We start from the raw sequence: 13,217 nt of genomic DNA on the forward strand, positions 1-13,217 counted from the left end.
GCATGTTAACCTAGATAAAAATATGTCAAACTGCAAGAAAGGGTCTAATTTTTGAATTTAAAAAACATCGTTCTCCTTACCCAATAGAACTGAAAAGCTGAAGCATCGTGGATTTTCCCACCGCAGAAAGAGACCACAGCTGTATTTTCTAAGAACCACAACTGAGGTCCTCGCCTGCACGGACAAAGCTGCGGACACACACAGACAGGAGATTTTTCCCACTGCGTTTCTGAAGCGAGTGTGCCTCACCCACTACAATCTCCAGCTGCCTCCCCGAGGCCAGCAGGCAGGTGCAATCCGCACGGGAGACACCCCCTGAGCACCTTGCCCTGGTGGCCAAAAGGCTGGTGTTCCAGAGCTCCACAGGAATGTAACAAATAGATGGACAGCTCCCGGCAAGGCCACCACCTCCAGGGTGCTACTACGCAGACAACAGAAGGAAACACAACCCCAATCTTCCTGGGGCGGTGGGGAGGGTGGGGGAGGCCTATTTAGGTAGCCTGGAGCTTCAGCTTGAGGGACAGGCTTCAGGCCTCCCACACATCTAGAGGCTAAGGAAGGAAGGTCAGAGAACGTAAGCAGACAGATACCGCCCTCACGCACCTCTCTGGCCCTGCTACGGGTATGGTTGTGGCCCCACAGGACAGTACATACTTGCATACTTTAAATGCTGCTGCCTGAGGGTCTGGCTTCCCACCAGCCTGAAACTAGGCGCTAAATAAGATTCCTCCCCTTGGATCACCCGACAGGTCTTGGCACATCCACATCAATGAGGGCAATTAGGTAGTTTAGACAGTCACGAAGGTTTGAGAGACAAGCAGGAGCTAGGGCAGGCTTGAACAAGAAGGATCACACCTACAGAAAGCAACTGCTTCAAGACTAAGAGAGGCAGGGGCGCCTGGGTGGCTCAGTCGGTTAAGCTTCCGACTCCGGCTCAGGTCTGGATCTCACAGGTCGTGAGTTCGAGCCCCGCGTCAGGCTCTGCGCCGACAGCTCCGAGCCTGGAGCCTGTTTCGGATTCTGTGTCTCCCTCTTTCTCTGCCCCTCCCCCACTCACACTCTCTTCCCCTCAAGAATGAATAAACAAACAAACAAACAAAAAGACTGAGAGGGGTAGTTGTTTCACCTAATACGTAGAAACAAACACAGGGAGAGTCAAGCAAAATGAGCAAGTAAGAGAAATATGTTCCAAACTAAAAAACAAGACAAAACCTCAGAAAAAGACCTTCATGCTACAGAGATAAGTAATCTACCTGATAATTCAAAATGATGGTCATAAAGATACTCACTGGACTTGGGAGAAGAATGGATGAACACAAAGAGAACTTCAACAAAAAAACATGTGGAAGTATCAAACCGAAGTCACAGAGCTGGAGAATATGCTACCTAAACTGGAGAATACACCAGAGGGGGACAACAGCAGGCTGGGAAAGCAGAAAAGTGCATCAGTGAGCTGGAGGATGAAACAGTGGAACTCACCCAGACAGAGCTAAAGGAGCTCACCGCTACTAAACCAGCCTTACACGAAACATGAAAGGGACTTCATGCTGAGAAGAAAGGACACTGATTAGTAACAAGAAAACATACAAAGGTAAAAATCTCACTGGAAAAGGTACATATATAAGAAAGTATATATATATACACACATATATATATACATATATATATATACATACATATATATATATATATATGTATATGTATATATATACATACATGAAAGTGATAGTAGATCCATCACTAATATAACACTACTATAAAGGTTAAAAGGCAAAAGCAGCAAAATTAGCTAAAACTACAATAATTGGTTAAGGGGTACATAAAATAAAAAGATGTACAAAATGACATCTAAAGCATAAAATGTGGTGGAGAGAGTAAAATGTAGAGTTGGAGGACGTGTTCCGATTTTAGTTGCTATCAACTCAAAACACACTATTCTATACGTGGGAAGTTACATGTGAACTTTATGGTAAGCCACAAAACAAAAAAATAGTAAATACACAAAAGAAAAAGTGAGAAAGAAATCTAAACATAACACTAAAGGAAGTCATCAAACCACAAGGGAAGAAAGAGAAGAAAAAAGGAACAAAGAGGAACTACAAAAACAGGCAGAAAACGATTAACAAAATGGCAACAAGTACATACCTATCAATAGTTACTTTAAATGAAAATGGACTAGGGGCACCTGGGTGGCTCAGTCGGTTAGGCATCCGACTTCGGCTCAGGTCATGATCTCGCGGTGCATGAGTTCGAGACCCGCGTCAGGCTCTGTGCTGACAGCTCGGAGCCTGGAGCCTGCTTCAGATTCTGTGTCTCCCTCTCTCTCTGACCCTCCCCTGTTCATGCTCTGTCTCTCTCTGTCTCAAAAATAAATAAACATTAAAAAAAAATTTTTTTTAATAAATAAATAAATAAATAAATAAATAAAAATGGACTAAATACTCCAATCAAAAAACAAAGTGGCTAAACGAACAATAAAACTAGATCCATCTATATTCTGCTTGTAGGAGACTCGCTTCAGAAGTAAGGACACATGGAGACTAAAAGTAAAGGCATAAAAAAATATATCCCATGCAAATGGGAATGAAAAGAAACCTGGTATAGCTATACTCATATCAGACAAAATAAACTTTAAAACAAAGACTGTAATAAAAGACAAAGAAGGGCATTATATAATGATAAAAGGGTCAATCCACCAAGAAGATATAATATTTACAAATATACATGCACCTAATATAGAAGCACCAAAACATATAAAATATACAAAGTAAATATTAACAGGTAATATAGCAACAGTAGGAAATTTTAACACCGTACTTACATCAAAGGTTGGATCATCCAGATAGAAAGTCTATAAGGAAACTATGGCTTCGAATGACACATTAGACCAGATGGACTCAACAGATATATAAAGAAGATTCATCCAAAAGCAGAAGAATACACATTCTTCTCAAGTGCACATGGGATATTCTGCAGGATAGCTACACATTAGGACACATAACAAATCTCAATAAATTCAAGAAGATTGAAATCAGATCAAGCATCTTTTCCAATCACAATGGTATGAACCTAGAAATCAATTATAAGAAGAAAACTTGAAAACTTGGAAAAACTACAAATATGTGGAGATTAAACAACATGTTATGAAACAACTACTGGGCCACAGAAGAAATCAAAGGGGAGATCAAAAAATAACTAGAGACAAATGCAAAAGAAATATGATGTACCAAAATTGATAGGATACAGCAAAAGTGGTTCTCAGGGGGAAATTCATAGCAATACAGGCTTACCTCAAGAAACAAAAGAAATCGTAAACAATTTACTTTTATACCTAAAATATACCTTAAAAAAGAAGAAAAAATAAAGCCCAGAGTTAGTAAAAGGGAGAAAATAAATAAATAAATAAATAAATAAATAAATAAATAAATAAATATCTGAACAGAAATAGATTAGAAACTAAAAAACACAATGGAAAAGGTCAATGAAGCTAAGAACCGGTTCTTTGAAAAGATTAACAAAATTAAGGAACCTTTAGCTACACTCACCAAGGGAAAAAGAGGGTTCAAATACAATCAGAAATGAAAAAGATGTTACAACTAATACCACAGAAATATAAAGGATCATAAGAGACCTGTGAACAATTATATGCGAGCAAATTGAACAGCCTTGACTAGATAAATTCCTAGAAATTTACAATTTCCCAAGACTAACTCATGAAGAAATAGAAAATCTGAATAGACTGATTGCTAATAAGGAGATTGAATCAGTAATCAACCCTAAAACAAAGGTCCAGGGCCAGATGGCTTCACTAGCGAATTCCACCACACATTCAGATTTAATACCTATCCTTTTCAAACTCTTCCAAAAACCTGATGAGGAGGGAAAGCTTCCAAACTCATTTTATGAGGTCAGCATACCAAAATCAGATAAGGACACCACACACACACACACACACACACACACACACACACACACACACAAATTATAAACCAACATCCCTGATACTGCATACGTCAAAAATTCTCAACAAAATACTAGCAAACTGAATTTAACAATACATTAATAGGATCATACACCATAATCAAGTGGGCTTTTTCCAGCAATGCAAGGATGGTTCAACATCTGCAAATCAATCAACATGATATGCCGCGTTAAGAAAGTTAAATATCATTTGATCATCTCAGTAGATATGGAAAAAGCACTTGACAAAATTCAACACTGAATTACGATAAAAACTCTCAACAAAGTGGGTATAGAAGGAACATACGTAAGGCCATATATGACAAACCCACAACTAACATCACACTCAACCATGAAAAGCTGAAAGCTTTTCCTCTAAGGTTAAGAAAAGACAAGGATACCCACTATCCTCAGCCTTACTCACCATGGCGTTGGAAGTCCTAGCGACAAGTTAGACAAGAAAAGAAATAACAGGCATGCAAATTGTAAAGGAGGAAGTAAAAGTGTCATTATTTGTAGATGACATGATACTATATGTAGAAAAATTTACAGGCTCCACCAAAAAACTGTTAGAATAAATGAATTCAGTAAAATTGCAGGTTTCAAAATGAATATACGAAAATCAGTTGTATTTCTATACACTAATCGTGAACTATCAGAAAGAGAAATCAAGAAAATGTTCCCATTTACAATCACATGAAAAAGAATAAAATACCTAGGAATAAACTTAACCTAGGAGGTGAAAGACTGAAAGACTTATACTGAAAACTGTAAGAAACTGAGGCAGAAATAAATAGAAATATAATCCATGCTCATGGATTGAAAGAAGTCATATTTTTTAACTTTTTAAAAATATTTATGTATTTATTTTGAGAGAGACTGAGACAGTGCGAGCAGGGGAGGGGCAGAGAGAAAGGGAGAATCCAAAGCAGGAAGACGAGGCTTTAACTCACGAAACTGTGCGATCATGACAAGAGCCAGACGCTTAATTAACAGAGCCACCCAGGTGCCTCTGAAAGCGGTAATATTGTTAAAATGTTCATACTGCCCAAAGCAATCTACAGATTCAAGGCAATCTGTACCCAAATTCCAATGACATTTTTCATAGAACTAGAACAAAGAATCCTAAAACCTGTATGGAACCGTAAAGACTCCAAATAGCCAAAACAATCTTGAGAAAGAATAACAAAGCTGGAGATACCACAGTCCCTGATTTCAAACTATACCACAAAGCTATACTGTCTAAACAATACGGCATTGGCATGGAAACAGACACACTGGTCACTGGAACAGAATAGAGAGTCCATAAATAAACCCATGCTTATATGGACAATTAAGTTATGACAAAGGAGGCAAGAATATGCAACATTTAAGGAACCATCTCTTTAATAAATGTCGGGAAAAACAGACAGCTACAGGCAAAAGAATAAAACCAGGCCACTATGTTATACCATATATAAAAATCAACTCAAAATGGATTAAAGACTTGAATGTGAAGCCAAAAACCATAAAATCCCTAGAAGAAAATCTAGACAGCAAGTTCCTTGACATTAGTCCTATGATTGTTTTTAAAGATCTGACTCCAAAGGCAAGAAAAAGGCAAGCAAACATAAATGGGATTACATCAAACTAAAAATCTTCTGCGCAGGGAAGGAAACACACACATCAACACAATGAGGGGAGCCTGGGTGGCTTGGTCGGTTAAGCGTCCGACTTCGGCTCAGGTCATGATCTCACGGTCCGTGAGTTCAAGCCCCGCTGAGCTGTCAGCACAGAGCCCAGAGCCTGTTTCAGATTCTGTGTCTCCCTCTCTCTCTGCCCCTCCCCTGTTCATGCTCTGTCTCTGTCTCAAAAATAAATAAACGTTTAAAAAAATTTTATAAAAAAAAACACAATGAAAAGGCAGCCTACTGAATGGGAGAAGATATTTGCAAATTATGCATCTGATAAGGGGTTAATATCCAAAATATATTTTATAAACTCATATGACCCAATAATAAACACAAAACAAAACACAGTCCAAAGAATCCAATTTAAAAATGGGCAGAAAATCTAGATAGACATTTTTCCAGAGACATACAGATGGATAACAGGCACATGAAAAAGATGCTCAATATCACCAATCATGAAGGAAATGCAAACCAAAACCACAATCAGGTATCACCTCACACCTGTCAGAATGGCTAGAATGAAAAAGACAAGAAATACCAAGTTGGTGGTGAGGATGGGGAGAAAATGGAATCCTTGTGCCCTGTTGGTGGAAACGTAAACAAGGGCAGCCACTCTGGAACACAGTATGGAGGATCTCTGAAAAATTAAAAATCCAGCTACCATATGATCCAGCAATTCCCCTCCTGAGTATCTATCTGAACAAAAATGAAAACACTGATTCGAAAAGATACATGCACCCCTATGTTCACTGTAGCATCATTTAGAACAGCTAAGATACGGCAACAACCTACGTGCCTATCCACGGATGAATGAATAAAGAAGATGTGTGTGTGTGTGTGTGTGTGTGTGTGTGTGTGTTTGCACACATACAATGGAATACTACTCAGCCATAAAAAAGAATGAAATGGTACCATTCGTGACAATGCGACGGATCTTAAGGGAATTATGCTAAGTGAAATAAGACAAATGCCACGTGACTTCACTTATATTGAAATCTAAAAAAAATAAACAAACAAAACAAAACCCAGACTCATAGATACAAAGATAGGTGGCTGCCAGAGGGCAAAGGTGTTGGGGATGGGAGTGAAATGGGTGAAGGGGATTAAGTACAAACTTTCATTTATAAAGTAAATAAGTCCCGGGGATGTAATGGGCAGCATGGGGAATATAGTCGATAACCCTGTGTTAACTCTGTAAGGTGACAGATGGTGACAAGACTCATCGCAGTGACCATCTTTGCAACGTATAGAAATGTCAAATCACTATGTTGTACACCTGAAACTAATATAATATTAGTTAGTAGTTAATTATTAATAGTTAATTAGTTAATGGCTAATATAATAACTAAATAATGCAATTTTTGCCAATTGTACCTCAATTTTTAAAAAAACTACAACTGAGACATTCCGCCAGGGAGCTCTCAGGGCCTCAGAAGTACCACACGGCTGCACTGTGACTCCTAACAGACACCAGCCATAGGGTTCTCCTGTGTATCTACAGGGCCTCAGTCTAGGAAGACTGAAATATCAAATATGTTTAATATCCATAATTTCATGATGACACTTAAAAGAACGAACTGGTCACCTTTGGAAGATGCTAAGAATCAATTGTTCTGAAAATAGATAATAAATAAAGGGAAAGACTCGTGCATTTATCTTCCCTTTCCTTTACAAACTGCTCCTTAATAATTGATGAGGCAAAATTCCTCTTTCTAGAAGCACTTCAATTAATAAACAGAGAATGATAGAATTATTATATTATTTTGCACACCCCTAATGAAATAACTGATGTAGGTCAGAAGAGTTGGCAAATAAGTTTGGCTAGCAGGCCAAATGGAATCTGGTAAATAAAGTTTTACAGGAACACAGCCACGTCCATCATTTACATATTGCCTACAGTCGCTGTCACACCAGAATGACAGTGACCATATGGTCTGCAAAGCTGAAAACACTCACTATTCAGCCCTTACGGAAAAAGTTTGCTAACCCCTGATAATCTTGACGATAATGATCAATGGTTGCTAACACCACTCGGCAAAAAGCAGATGAGAAAGCTTATAATGACAACACCTGTGCTCACTGGTGAAGCTTTAAGTCTCAAAGGCGGGGGACAAGGTATTATGTGCCCGGGAGGCCATGCATTAGAAAGTACATATACCCCACCTCTGAAGTCTTCTTGCCAAAAAATTAAAACTCTGATCAAACCTCTGGTTCTAATTAGCAGTTTACAGGAAAGACGGCAGATAGAAAAACAAATTAAACTACGCCATGGGGATACAATCAGTAAAAATCCACACTGTGGGAAATCCTACAGACAGAGGATCTGGCCTCTTCAATACATAAAATGCAAGGAAAAGGGAAAGGTGAATCTATAGATGAAAAAGTCCTAAGAGATTTGAACCCACAACCATATGGTCAATTAATCTTCGGCAAAGTAGGAAAGAATATCAACAAATAGTGCTGGGAAAACATGCAGAAGAACGAACCTGGACCCCTTTCTTATACCATAGACAAAAATAAATTCAAAATGGATGAAAGACCTAAATGTGAGACAAGGTTCTCCAGAGGAGAACACAGGCAGAAAGCTCTGACATCAGCCATAGCAACTTCTTTCTAGATGTGTCTCCTGAGGCAAGAGAAACAAAAGCAAAAATAAACTATTGGGACTTCATCAAAATAAAAAGTATTTGCACAGTGAAGGAAACAATCAACAAAACTCAAAGGTACCCTACAGAATGGGAGGAGGTATCTGTCAACGACATATCTGATAAAGGGTTAGCACCCAAAATCTATAAAGAACCTATAAAATTCGACACCCAAAAAACAAATAATCCAATTAAAATGGGGAGAAGACATGAATAGACATTTTTCCAAAGAAGACATACAGGTGGTCAACAGACCCATGAAAAGATGCTCAACATGACTGATCATCAGAGAAATACAAATCTACAATGAGATATCACCTCACATCTGTCAGAACGGCTAAAATCAACGCAAGAAACAAGAGGTGTTGGCAAGGATATGGAGGAAGGGGAACCCTCTTGCACTGTTGGTGGGAATATATATATATATATATATATATATATATATATATATATATATATAATTAAGCCATTAAAAAAGTGAAGTCTTGCCATTTACATCAACATGGACAGAGCTGGAGAGTATTAAGTGAAATCAGTCAGTCAGAGAAAGACAGATACCATATGATTTCACTCATATGTAGATTTTAAGAAACAAAACAAACAAGCAAAGGGGAAAAAAGAGAGTGAGAGAGAGGGAAACCAAGACACAGACTCTTTAACTCTAGAGAGCAAACCGATGGTTACCAGAGGCGAGGTGGGGGGAGGGGGGGGATCGGTTAAATAGATGATGGGGATTAAGGAGAGCACTTGTGATGAGCACCAATGATGTATGGAAGTGTCGAATCACTATACTATACACCTGAAACTAATATTACACTGTATGTTAACTAATGGGACGTTAAATAAAAAATGTACAAGAAGAAAGGTCCTAAGAGATTTGTCAACTGAACGCATGTATAGTCCTTATTTGGATTCTGATTCTAACATACCATCTGGACAAAAAATTTACAAGACAAATCAGGCAAATCTGAATACGAATCCAATATTTAACAGCAGTAAGGAATTACTGCACTGTGTCCTGGTGTATTAATAGTGTTGTGATTAGACTTTTTAAAAAGGCAAGTCTCTTGGCGCGCTTGGGTGGCTCAGTTGGTTGAGTGTCCAACTCTTGATTGTGGCTCAGGTCATTACCTTGCGGTGCACGAGATCGAGCCCCACATCAGACTCCGTGCTGACAGTGTGGAGCCTGCTTGGGATTCTCTCTCTCCCTCTGTCTCTGCCCCTTCCCCATAATCTCGGCTTTGTGCAGAATAATCCAATGGGGAAGGGGCAGATAAATGAAGCAAGATTGGCCATCTTTTTTTTTTAAGACAGTTTTTAACGTTTTTATCTATTATTTTTGAGAGACAGAGAGAGACAGAGCATGAGCGGGGGAGGGGCAGAAAGAGAAGGAAACACAGAATGGGAAGCAGGCTCCGGGCTCTGAGCTGTCAGCACAGGGCCAACGCGGGGCTCAAACTCTTGAACAGTGAGGTCATGACCTGAGCCCAAGTCAGACGTTTAACCAACTGAGCCACCCAGGCACCCCAAGATTGGCCATGTGTTGATCACTGTCAAAGGCTGAGTAGTAAAAAGGGATTCATTCTGCCATTTTCTCTACTTTTGCCTATGTTTAAACCTTTTCATAATAAAAAGATAAAAATTCATACAATTAGCAAAGCTTTTTGTCTCCACTTCCAACGTATGTGTTCGTGATTGTTTTGTTTCTCTTCTGTCCATCCACCACACGTATCTGTTCATAAACCGTATATGTATTGAATGCTTACTATAACATGGCCCATGTGCTAGGTGCTGGCAATGATCTTACCTTCAGGTGATCTATAATCTAGATGTGGAGCCCAGTAAGTAACTCAGCTATTACAGTACGGAGGGTAAACGCCACAGGACAAAGGCCCAAAGGATGCTCAGGGAACAATGCAAAGAAGGGGGAGCTGCACGTTTCTGTGTTCCTCATTCCTACCCCTTAATATCATTTGTGGTAGTGAGAGCATCCTGATTTTGCACTTTTCTCTCCTAGGTGAACTTGCTCAAGTGGCCCTGACTTCCACCATCTTTGGGGGTTTCCTATTGCCTATACCATGACTCCATGAAAGCAAAAGACTGGCATCTGCCTCCACCCCGGTCCCCACAGGCCCTTTACTTCTCTTGCGACCGACTCTCACAACCCCAAACTCCCATATCAGTTCAGTGCTCTCCTACTCACTCATGCTCACTGGTTATTAACAACCACACACACACTCACACCCAGTGCAGTGCTAACCCCTCTTTCCACATCTTCACTAGTAACTCACCTGTCCACTGTGTGGCTAAATGGTATGAAGAGTCACCCAAGGTTTCCATACCCAGGGATCCACTGGTATCACCAGAATGAAAGGGACACCAAAAAAGGCAGAGGAAAAAGTGGGACTACACGCACTGGAAAGCTTCTGCACAGCAAAGGAAACAATGAACAGAGTGAAAGGCAACCTACAGAATTGGAGAAAATGGCAAATCAGGTTTCCGATAAGGAGTTAATATCCAAAATATATTAGGAAATCCTACAACTCAACGGCAAAAAACTAACAATCTGATTAAAAAATAGGCTAACAGGGGCACCTAGGTGGCTCAATTGGTTAAGCACCTGACTCTTGGTTACGTCGATGTCTGCACTGGGGGTGGAGCCTGCTTGAGATTCTCTCTCCCTCACCCTCTGGCCCTCCCCTGCCCAGGTGTGCGCTCTCTCTCAAAAAAAAAAAAAAAAAAAAAAAAAAGCTGAGGACTTGAATGGACACATTCCCAAAGAAGACATGCAAACAGCCAACAGGTATATGAGAAAATATTCAATGCTACTAATCAAGGAAAAGCAAATCAAAACCCCACTGAGATATCACTTCATACCTGTCAGCATGGCTCGTATCAAAAAATCAGAAAATATCAACTGTTAAAAAAAGAAAAAAAACAACAAAATATCAAGCGTTGACAAGGATGTAAAGACATTGGAACCCCTTGCACACTGTTGGGAGGAATGCAAAATGGCGTGGCCACCATGAAAAACATCATGGAGGTCCCTCAGAGAGTTAAAAATAGAACTACCACATGATCCAGCAATCCCACTTCCGGGAATTCATCCAGAAGAACTGAAATCAAGATCTTGAAGAGATATGAGCACCTCATGTTCACCACAGTACTATTCACAACAGCCAAGATGTGGAAACAACCTATCGATGGATGAATGGATAAAGAAGTGGTATATATACATATACATGTACATACACGTATACATATACATACACAATGGAATACTATTCAGCCACAAAAAGAAGGAAATTCTACCATTTTCAGCAACATGGATTAAAGTGAAATAAACCAATCACAGAAAGGCAAATTCTGCATGATTTCACTTATAGGAAGTATCTACAGCAGTCAACTTCATAGAATCAGAGTGGAATAGTAGGGAGAGGGAAATCAGGAGTTACTGATCAACAGTCGCAAGTTAGTTAAGCAAGATGAGTAAGTTCTAGAAAACAACACTGAACCTAGAGTCAACAAATGTGGTGCTACAGACTTAAAAAGTCGTAAAAAGGGTGATCTCTTGTTAAGCATTCTTGCTACAGTTTTTTTAATGGTTATTTTAGCGTGCACGCACGCACACACGCGCAAGCTAAGGAAAACTGTCGAGATGAAATTCAGGCATGGCAATGATGGAAAAGAATAAGGGGAAAAAACCCGATTTACTATTTCACACCCAAAACAGCATCAATTAATGTTTCGACAGAAGAGACGTGGTATTATTTCAATCTTTAAAATTTTTAAAACACTGTAATGGACATATTTAGGCAAAAAGAAAAAAAATCAAGGTCTGCTTTTTTAGCTCTGTGTTGGTTGTTTTGTTATCATTATCCTATTACTTTATTTTTGCCTAAACTATAGTGTTGCGGGGCGGGGGGGGGAGGGGGGGGGAGGTGTCACTCAAAAGAGATTTAACAGATTCAGGCAGAAGTGTCTGACACAGAGATCTGCTAAGTCACCTGCTGGGGCTCCCCAGGACACGGCTGAGTCACTGTCACCTCCACCTACAGGCAATTTCACCTCTTAAGGTTATTTTCCAGAAGAATGCAGGGGCAACACTGTGGCAGTTTGCCATTGGATAAATACATTCAGCGATAATGACCTCTTAGGGTAAATCCCCAAATTGGGCCACGATAATTTCTGGTTAAACCAATTCCAGTTTTTTTTGTTTTTTTTTTTTCAATATATGAAATTTATTGTCAAATTGGTTTCCATACAACACCCAGTGCTCATCCCAAAAGGTGCCCTCCTCACTACGCATCACCCACCCTCCCCTCCCTCCCACCCCCCACCAGTTCCAGTTCTCTGAAGCAAGCTCTGGGATCCTGAGTAAATCACTTGGGGGAAATCACTTAACCTTTCTGGCTCATGGCTTTTTCATCTAAGAAGTTAAGAGTCTGGGCTTGATGGCCAGAGACCTTCCTGTTTCAAGCACTACTGGGAGTTGTGATCCAGAGCAGCTTTTCCATATGTATTGGGGTGTTGACAGTAGTTCCCGAGACAACTGAGAGCATTTATATCCCCACAAAGCACTATTAACACTCCTACTTTCTCACTGAATGTTTATTAAGCCTTGCTAAATTTTCTTCTTAGGGTTTGGCACACAGTAAACAGCTTATCGATGCTGTTATTAATGTAAATTATTTCTAAGAAAAGCATGTTGCTACATAATAAGATTAAAATACATGTTGAAAAGCACGTATTACGATGTATTGGCACTTTGAAGTCAAATGAATCTGGGTCTGAACTCCCAACTCCTGCAGTCACTAACTAGATGACCTTGATCACGTTACCTAAAATGTCTGAGCCTCATGATTTAACATGGAGACAGTATGGACCTCACAGCGTTATTAGAAGGATTAAGTAAAAATGACAGATGTCATGTGCCTGGTTA

General features: G+C 39.6%; 1 protein-coding gene across 4 annotated transcripts in view; it reads right to left on the minus strand.

The window, feature by feature from the left end:
- The window catches only part of RNF182 (ring finger protein 182), a 64,068-nt gene that overhangs the window by 22,312 nt on the left and 28,539 nt on the right, over nucleotides 1-13,217 (minus strand). The window lies entirely within an intron of this gene.

The sequence above is a fragment of the Panthera pardus genome, unplaced genomic scaffold (assembly GCF_024362965.1).
Source record: "Panthera pardus isolate Hobbes unplaced genomic scaffold, ASM2436296v1 HiC_scaffold_17, whole genome shotgun sequence".
Classification (NCBI taxonomy): Eukaryota; Metazoa; Chordata; class Mammalia; order Carnivora; family Felidae; genus Panthera; species Panthera pardus.